The sequence below is a fragment of the Trachemys scripta genome, chromosome 6, assembly GCF_013100865.1.
Source record: "Trachemys scripta elegans isolate TJP31775 chromosome 6, CAS_Tse_1.0, whole genome shotgun sequence".
Lineage (NCBI taxonomy): Eukaryota > Metazoa > Chordata > Testudines > Emydidae > Trachemys > Trachemys scripta.
In genome coordinates this window covers 48791657-48801228 of record NC_048303.1, presented here as the reverse complement: position 1 = coordinate 48801228, position 9572 = coordinate 48791657, and positions in this window count along the sequence as shown.

Here is a 9572-nt window from a genome sequence, read left to right as displayed (position 1 = left end):
CCTTTCTCAGTCTTTCAGGGCAAGTATGTGTATGTGCGGGGGAGGTGTGTGAACACCCCATCACAGTCCCACAGGAGCACTCTGGGTACACTTCTACAGTGCCACATTTCAAAAGATGGCGAGTGTGCTCTCCTTGGAGCTCTGTCACCTCCAGGGGCTAGTGCAGGGGAGGAACTGGACCCTGGCCCAGCATCTTCACTCCCAGTGGGTTGGCCCACAGTACTTGTCTCTGTGCCTTCCTTTCCCTGCTGCCCTTTGCCCTTGGAATGCCATTTATCAAACCTCAGACTTGCCTCTTTCGAATCACTGCTAGAAACCTGCTTCTCTGCCTTCCCTATACAAAAAGAGCATGTTTATATTTGAACTAATAAAAAAACAAAACACCCACCACATTTGGACCCCTAAGATGAATGGATGCCTCAAATGAGTTACTGCTAATCTTATATTTGTTATACTAGGAAGGGAGTGAGGGACACAGACATATCCTTACTTCTCCGTCAAGTCCATCATTTATATTGTGAGCTTTTGGGGCGAGGAACCTGTTTTCAATGTAGTCTTTGCAAAGCACCCAGCATGCTTGGCTTGAGACCACACTTGACCACAGACTACTGGCAAGCCCAGTCTCAGTGCATTATTTGATTACAGGAGTGCCAGAGTATTATCCTTTCTAGGCCTCAACAATTGAATATGAATTCAGATACACTGTCAAGCAGTCCCATTGCCGCAACCATTACCTCACTGCTTCAGTACTTGCAACAGCTGTGGGAATTCTTGCTTCCATATTGAAGCAGCTGAGGCTGTGCCCAACCCTCTTGGAAAGATGAAGAGTAGCTTTGGAGAAGCCATTTAAATAAGGAAGAAGGACAAAAATACAAACAATGCAGAGGATCTAGCAGCTCAATAAACAACTTGGGGGGGAAATGGATCAGTCTTTCTTCATTTTTTCCATGTAGAGCCTTTGTTTTAGTTTGATCTGGAAAGGTCAGTGGTGTGTGGAGAAAGGTGGGGAAATCATTTGTTGCCGCTGAGTTCTATATCTCCATCTTGACGATGTCTCTGGTAGGTGTTTGTGTTTTTAATGAACAATCATTTGTCAAATTCATCTGATGACTGATGTGTTCCTTCTGTCAAAGTTTTTCATCCTTTCTGTCAATTTATAACTATAAAGGATTCCTCTGAGATTATAGAACTTTCATTTACTCAGTATTGTGATAAGCCATGTGCCCTCCAGCGCTTACATAACCTTTACAGTGAAGACCACAAAACAGAGCACTGCTCAACATGGCAGTTTTATGAGATTTCTGCAGTGCATCAACATTACCAGAATAATGTTTTGACTGTGTGCTGTAGACCTCTGGGTTCTTCAAAAGGCAACTTGTTTTAAGCATTCGAGACAGCAAGAAATTGTTTTGTCTGTCTACATACATCATACTGTGTAGGGAATGGAGACCCGTTGGCCAACATGGTTTCAAATGACAGAGCTACCTTTTCATTAGGTGTTTGGTGGTTAAGAAAATAACTTTAAAATCCAGATTTTCTTAAGGTGAGTCCTGAGATCCTTTTTACACATGCATTTCCATGCTTATATTTGCATGTGCTATTAACTCAGTTGTACAGGGAAAACTGGGATCTTATCTAAATATCCCACTGTGTACACACAGATCCCTGATTTGTTCCCACAGTTGTAGGAAATGCATGCACAAGAGTAGGCATGGTAATTCGTGCCAACTTTACTTAATGACAATCTAGCTTTACATAAAGAAATGGTTATATAATGAAGTCTGGGAGTAAACTCTGGCAGGAGACCAGACCTAATAATTCCACTTGGCAAGAGCATCCCTGCCAACAAGGAAATGCCTTGGTTGGTTTTCCAGGGTAAACGATTAACTGTTGATAAAGGATCTACCACATTGTGGTATTACTGACTGAGAGGGAGAAGGGAAACATAAATGGTTGATTTCTATGCAATGAATTTGTTCTCTACAAACAAATTTGGTTTACTTTGCATTTGATGGATTTGTTCATTTGTTTTATTGCCAACAAGGGAGAGCAAACAGTGTACTTTCTCTTTAAAATTCAACTACTTAAATCCAGCCAAAGCAAAGAGCAATACTGTACTGGAACAATTGTGGATCAATATTTTACATCTGATTTCATCCAAGTTTCATGGCAGTGTTTCATTTGAAAAAATTAACTATATCTTCAAAGAAAAAAATCCATGAAACATATTTAATAATTGTTTTTGTAGGGAATAGAAGTGTGTGCTTTTCTACTAGTCCACTGGCAAGGATAATTTCAAAACAATATACGAAGATACACAGATATTACGTATGTAGTTGTACTACAATACTTCATGGAATGTAACTACACTGTGGTATAATTCAAGCTCCTACAGTCCTCAGTAATGATTTAATTAAATGGAAGTGGAAGAGATTTCATTTACCGTGTGAACTGTATTAAGAAACAAATCTCCAAATGTATAACAAAGTTGACTGCCCCAAAAGAGAATTTTATACATGTATAATCATTAAAATATTATCAATTAAACTTGCAAAACCTTCAGTTATCCAGCTTCTAGCTAACTTTCTGACCTACAGCTTCATTACCTGCCATCTCTTAAATATTTCTCTCTCACAGTTTAGTAACCTTTGCATTCCCAATTCAATAGAATGTATATCAAAGCTTCCACAGGTGATTTAGGTGAAGCTGTGTGGGTTTCTATGCATGGAAGTCTCTGTAGTAATCGTGCTCCACAATAATGTGTTATTTGAATTAAAGAAGTACCTAGGATAGAACACATCGTGAGAATCCCTATGAGGTCAAGTGACTTGCCCAATGTCATATAGCACATTAGCAGCAAAGCTGGAATTAGCTTCCTAATTGGCCACAGTTTGAATAGCTATATCTTGTTAAATTTCAATTAAATAAATGTATGTGCAATGCTGCTTTTAAACAGATGGAATAAAGATTGATTCCAAGTGTGTTGCTGCCAGCACCCAGTGGGCCATATGGCCTTTCTAAGACCATAAGCCTACCTCATCTAGTGTTGTTTGCCTCCACCCCCTCTCCAGAGAGGCTCAGGTTCACAAGAGGCCAAATAGCGCTCTTCATCTCAGGCTTACTCATTTTCAGTGAAAATGTAAAGTGTGCGAGTTAATAAACCAACACTTTACACATTAGAACATCAATGGGTCTCTACTGGGAACCAAAGATACCAAAACAATGTGTGCCTTGAAGCAGTGCAAATATGCAATCTAATGGAAGTCTCCTGCCAAGCAATTAACAGACTTTAAATATTTTCTGTAAATGATTCCTTTATTCTTTTTCTACTCCAAATGGTCCATGCTCATCTAATCTCCATCTTTTTTCCCCCAGCAGTGGCCTTAAGTCTCCCAAACCATATGATTCCTATTATAAGACTGGCACCCGGCTTATGATCCATCAACGCCTCACCTTCACAAGGTGCTGATGGATCAGTACAACATGCTAACACCTTTTAGACATTCCAGCAGGAAATCCAATGGTGTAAAAATAGACAGCATACCACCAACTGTGTTAACAAATTCTAATTATAATGGGGCCAGCTGTTAGAAGCTACAGGCCATAATGCCTTCGTATGATTACAAGTAAAATGACATTGAACATTTACTCTAGCTCTGCTTAATGGTTGTACTCACGTACTGATACATTGTCACTTCCCACGGTAGCCAGCACATGCTGTATCAATAAAAGGGAAATATTGAATCCATTCCCAATGCTGAATATTTGCTCCAAACTTTTAAGATTCTCAATAGGGAAGCAGCCCTTTCCAGAGCAGGGTTCTGTTTGCAATCTTTGTCATGAGAAAGATTAATCATTCAGTCAAACACAGATATAGGGAACCCACAGTTAAGAATATAATGTCTCATTCAGAGGTGTGGTGTCTTTCGTATGGGAGTGGAGCAAGACAAAGGATGGATCTATTTTGCCTTCAGACTTTGATGTTAGACATTAAAGAGACACCATTGCCTCATGGGAAGCTTTGAAAAAAGCCATTTAAAAGCACTTCTCCTTATAGGAAAGTTTTTGTGTTCAAGTAGCCATGTGCCAGAACAAACTAGTGGGGCCCTTTGAGCCATTAATGTCATTAAGCTGTTTTAAAACACATTAGCCAGACATTTGAAAGAAGGCTACATACATATACTGTATGTTGCTACATATTATAAATGTATTGCAGTACATCGAATAATAATGAGATTTAGTCTGTTAAATGGTTGTGCTGCACTTTCTGGGTTATTTTTTTTTAATTTACCAGCTCCGCTGGCAAAACTGTATGCCCATATTTGCATAATAGTTACTACAATTAAGCATGCAATCAGGTGACTGCACTAACAGAAGGATAGCTGGATGCCTAACAAGCAATTTCCATGTCTAGACACCTCAGTTGTGTGCATGGTCACAGGAATTACAATTACACAATTGCACATGGACCTTGTCCTCAGAAATGTGTCTCTCTATATTGGATGTAGGCAAGGAGCCAGAATATGGCTGGGCCTTCCCCTCCGTTCCAGCTAACAACCTTTCAAATAAAGTGATCATAAATATTCCATGTTTCTCTTCCCACATTTTTATGACTATTTGAGATGATCTTTGTTAAGATCTCATCTGCTCCAGCTGTTTAGCCCCACCAGGAGACTCATCATAATTCCGAGTCTGTAACATCATGGTTGGTTGCTGTGGCAATGGTTAGGAGCTTAGAGAATTGAGAGTCCTGAACAGTGCAGGTGTGGAGTATGAAATGTAGAAGAGCAAGGTAAAAATGGATGAGTGCAAGGAAACATGAGCCTACATTAATGAGAATGTGATTGTGTGGCCAACAAGTCACCCAGAGCTATCTTCAGAAGTAAGGCCAAAGAGGGGAGTTAATAGCTCAGAGTTCAATTTCTCACTAGCCTGCTAAGGATCATGTTTGAGCCCATGTTTCCTTAAAAATACCCCTTCTAAGCCCATATACCAACACTTTTTTGTCTCATATTTTGGAGAGTAATAGATGGGCACACAAGGGACAAGGGATTTGTTTCTCTCTATTGCAGGGAACTACTTCCACAGTTTAACTTCATATAAAACCATGTGTAGCCTCCAATATCATTTGAGGCCTGAGCCAGTTGTGACTGATGTCTCTGGGAGTCTTTCCATTGACTTCAAAGGGATTGGATCAAGCCCTTACAATGGCGCGCAGTAGTTTTGTGTTTGATCCTTGCATAGCATGCAATGAGAAAGTCCAGTTGTGCAATGAGCAGAAAGGGCAGATTAGCTCTTAAAGACAAAAGCCCTGTTTGGATATACTTTATAGTATTGATAGGAAGAATTAGTACTAAATAGAAGCTTTTCAAGTTTTCCAAGAGGTGGCAGTTGCTTTTTGAATAAAAAACATATCTTGAGACTACTCAATTTCTGGTTCTTAGGCTGAGCGTGAGCCTAAAAATGCTTTCAAGTAGTCTACAGAAATCTATAAAATGATATCACAACTGACATTTAGAATTTACACTTTCGGTGTTTTCTTGTCAGCCAGTGATTTGAGAGTGCATGTCCCTTCTGTCTTCCCAATTGCAGATTCATCTATAATGCTGGATGAGTCTGCAGCCCATTACTCTACCATTTCTATGCTAATCTAGCTCTGACGCACCTTAGAATTATTTCAATGAGAAAACAGTTGGAACTTGTTGCAAGAGGAAAAACCAGACTCTTCATCTGAGTGCATAAAATTGTTTTTGAATGTCAGTTGACTGCTGACATCAGAGAGCTTTTTGATATGGGCTTTCTTTTCCAGTCATATTTTATATACAGGCTCCTTTTTTTTTTTCCAGAAAGGAGAATCTGAGTTTCCAACTGTGTGTCCACCAAAGGATGCAAAAAAGGAAGTGAATTAGAACAGGAAAGTAGAGGGAATGTAGATAATAGTGAGGATATATTGATTGTATTGCATTTGTTCATGTTGTTAGATTCTCTTCTGTATAAGTAACAAATAATGTTTAAACAACATCAATGGGGTTGAAATGCCATATGGAAAAATATACAGTAAAAGTATTGCCTTCAGCATATATATGCCTTCAGCCTATACCTCTAAACTCAACAAACTTCTACCAAAAAGCTTACAATACTAGTTTCCTTGGAGAACATTTTTATTTAAGAGTCTCGTGTGTCCATGTGTTTGTTTTGGTATTTCCTGGTCAAGAATTCCAATCACAATTACGTAGTCAATAAGTTCAGTGCTAGTGATTAATAGTCTCAAAAGGATTTTATCAGCACCTAGTTATTTTTTCTGATTTTGGGAAGAGAGTAGAGGAAAACATTGTCTTTAGTGTATATTTTATTATTGTTTGCAGCTTCTTGTCCTCCTTTCTGGAGACCACAGAAAGTTTGTCAAATAAGGAGCAAAAGTGTTCAAACACATCCCATAGTCAAAGGGAGCTAAACTGATACGAGGTCTTCAGTGTGTTTAACAGAGGTTGGCATACAGTCATAATAATCAATGGTCTGGAGCTTCTTTACCATTATAATTTTTTAAGGAAAATACAAACAGGAAAAATTTTATTTCCACAGTGTGTTCCTGAAAGTACCTTGTCTTACCATGGGACTTAATTTAAAAAAAAAAATGCATTAAACCTAAAATAGCAGTGAGACATTCAAATGGACCTTGTAATGCAAAATATAACCTATTGTGACGTTATAGCTTGTACACTAAAGGACAACATTTTAATCTTTTCCAGGTTATTGCCAAATAACTGTTTGAAACTAGCATAATTGCATTTAGTCCTAGTTTTCAGTTGCCCTTTTCTTGGGAATGTATTGGAACAGTAAAGGCTGAGTAATGACCATCTAACTCTGCTTAAATACCGAGAATCATGAATCTGAACCAGAACTGCCTGAAGCCCACTAACCATCTTTCAATCCCAACCTGCACTAATGCTACAGGAAGGAACATAGCTGACACCAATAGAAGGTCCAGTGAGGTTCCTGGAGGAGATTGCCTCTGGATCCCACTGTTAGAATGCTGCAGGAAGAAGAGGAGGCTGCTGAAGAGATGGTCAGAAGAGCCTCCTACAGTTTGGAAAATTCAGATACAAACTGGATCAGCATCCATACTCGTGGGTACCTATCTAAGCTCATCCAAACCTCTGAAACTTTTGAATTTTGTCCATCACTAACATTAGAATGAGAGACCCCATTTATTATTACTCTTCTCTCTTGCAGATGAGAAGTACTGGCCAAGAAACTGGGATAAAAACCCATAGAAAGCAAACTATTACCAGTGACTGAACAGCTAAGAAATGATGGCTGGAAAGCAAATAGAAAGAACAGTAGTATTTTGTTATGTTATAGTTTAGCTTAAATACTATTCATCAACACAAATCATAAAAACCACAGCTAGAAACTGTAAACGAATAAAACTCATCAATATGCTGAGAAGCATTGCACAGTGTCTTGGCAGCGCTATGTGCTGCTGTGTTAAGTCTTTCCATGGTGCATTTGGAAGCACTTACTCCTGAAGAACATTAAGTTAATTCGTATTTTTAAGCTCTTACAGTTTTTGTGCTTTCTGTACACAAATGTGTGAACAGAATATTATAGCAGCACAAATCTGTTTTGCCTAGTTAACTAAAATGTTGCATAATTTTAATTCAATTGCAATTTATAATTTGCTTGCTACGTGCTACTCAATATTTTATTTTGATTTAACTTCCATTCCTCTCTCTCGCCTAACCCTTCCTATGTTTATCTTAATATTCTACGTTTGTCTAAGTTAGTCATGATTCTTTCCTTGCTTCATGGAGGAAATAGCCTTCTATTGGCCCCTACTAGTAGCAGATTCCTTCCTTTCCACGCCATCAACCCTCACACGTTAGGTAGAGGGGAATTGGATGGGGGATTCTGTCCCATTCTCTTTACTCCCCAGCCACTTCCTGTCTATGGGAGAAGTGGGGATTAGCAGTCAAGCTCTCCCACATATTAAGAGTGGATGTTAAGAGCTATGCAAAGAGAAGTCAGGCGCACTGCACAAGAAGTTTTACTGGTCCTAGGAACTATGTTACATAATCTTGAGACTCAACTACTGGCATCTTGTCAACTAACTATTTTCAGGTATAAAGACACAGAGCACTCTCATAACACCACATCTGCAAACTGGTGATGTTACACAGGGTAGTAAAGGGACAGTGAAATCCTTGCTGATCTTAACCACAAAAAGAAGCTTACAAGAAGTGGAAGATTGGACAAATGACCAGGGAGGAGTATAAAAATATTGTCAGGCATGCAGGAGTGAAATCAGGAAGGCCAAATCACAATTCGAGTTGCAGCTAGCAAGAGATGTTAAGAATAACAAAAAGGGTTTCTACAGGTATGTTAGCAACAAGAAGAAGGTCAGGGAAAGTGTGGGCCCCTTACTGAATGGGGGAGGCAACCTAGTGACAGAGGATGTGGAAAAAGCTAATGTACTCAATGATTTTTTTGCCTTTGTCTTCACGAACAAGGTCAGCTCCCAGATTACTGCACTGTCAGCATGGCATGGGGAGCAGGTGACCAGCCCTCTGTGGAGAAAGAAGTGGTTCAGGGCTATTTAGAAAAGCTGGATGAGCACAAGTCCATGGGGCCGGATGCGCTGTATCCGGGGGTGCTAAAAGAGTTAGCGGATGTGATTGCAGAGCCATTGGCCATTATCTTTGAAAACTCATGGCGAACGGGGGAGGCTAATGTAGTGCCCATCTTTAAAAAAGGGAAGGAGGAGGATCCAGGGAACTACAGGACAGTCAGCCTCACCTCAGTTCCTGGAAAAATAATGGAGCAGGTCTTCAAGGCATCAATTCTGATGCACTTAGAGGAGAGGAAAGTGATCGGGAACAGTCAGCATGGATTCACCAAGGGAAAGTCATGCCTGACTAACCTAATTGCCTTCTATGATGAAATAACTGGCTCTGTGGATGAGGGGAAAGCAGTGGATGTGTTATTCCTTGTCTTTAGCAAAGCTTTTGATACAGTCTCCCACAGTATTCTAGACAGCAAGTTAAAGAAGTATGGGCTGGATGAATGGACTATAAGGAGGATAGAAAGCTGACTAGATCGTCAGGCTCAATGGGTAGTGATCAATGGCTCCATGTATAGTTGGCAACCGGTATCAAGCGGAGTGCCCCAAGGGTTGGTCCTGGGGCCAGTTTTGTTCAATATCTTCTTAATGATCTGGAGGGTGGACTGCACCTTCAGCAAGTTTGCAGATGACACTAAACTGGGAGGAGTGGTAGATACGCTGGAGGGTAGTGATAGGATACAGAGGGACCTAGACAAATTAGAGGATTGGGCCAAAAGAAATGTGTCCAGTATTGGGCCCCACACTACAAAAAGGATGTGGAAAAATTGGAAAGAGTCCAGCGGAGGGCAACAAAAATGATTATGGGGCTGGAGCACATGACTTATGAGGAGAGGCTGAGGGAACTGGGATTGTTTAAAGCAACAGAGAGTCCTGTGGCACCTTTAAGACTAACAGAAGTATTGGGAGCATAAGCTTTCGTGGGTAAGAACCTCACTTCTTCAGATGCAAG